The 370-nt window shown below is 33.2% G+C and overlaps 1 protein-coding gene across 2 annotated transcripts in view; it reads left to right on the top strand.

Annotated features, from left to right (window-relative positions):
- The window catches only part of IGF2BP1 (insulin like growth factor 2 mRNA binding protein 1), a 78,607-nt gene that overhangs the window by 3,008 nt on the left and 75,229 nt on the right, over positions 1-370 (top strand). The gene's annotated exons all lie outside the window — the stretch shown is intronic.

Genomic DNA, 370 nt, shown 5'->3' with positions numbered 1-370 from the left:
ACCAGAGGGGAAAAGAGATAAAATCAGAATACAGTATATTCAGAGGGAATTTGAAAATTGGGAGGCAGAGGTGCTCTTTTGTAAATTTCAGGACCATTTACTGTAAATAAATACCTACTTGAACAGACTTTCCTCTGCAATGCAACCTTTTAATGCTTTGTTTTAATTTAATTTAATGCTTTGTTTTAATGCTTTAATGTATTGGTTTTTTTCTCATTTGCTGCCCCTCTGAATAATTCTCAAACTTTACATCTTGGTGGAGATGTAGTTATCTCATCATGCTTTAATGTGGTATTAACATATTCAATATGTGTACTTGCTGCTTGTACAATGGTTTGGTTGCCTGGATTAAAAATGGCAGATTTGGATA

This window comes from Podarcis cretensis (genome assembly GCF_951804945.1).
Source record: "Podarcis cretensis genome assembly, chromosome: 13".
In the NCBI taxonomy this organism is placed as follows: Eukaryota; Metazoa; Chordata; class Lepidosauria; order Squamata; family Lacertidae; genus Podarcis; species Podarcis cretensis.
Note: the sequence above shows the minus strand (reverse complement) of the source record. Positions and strands in the feature narration are given on the sequence as shown.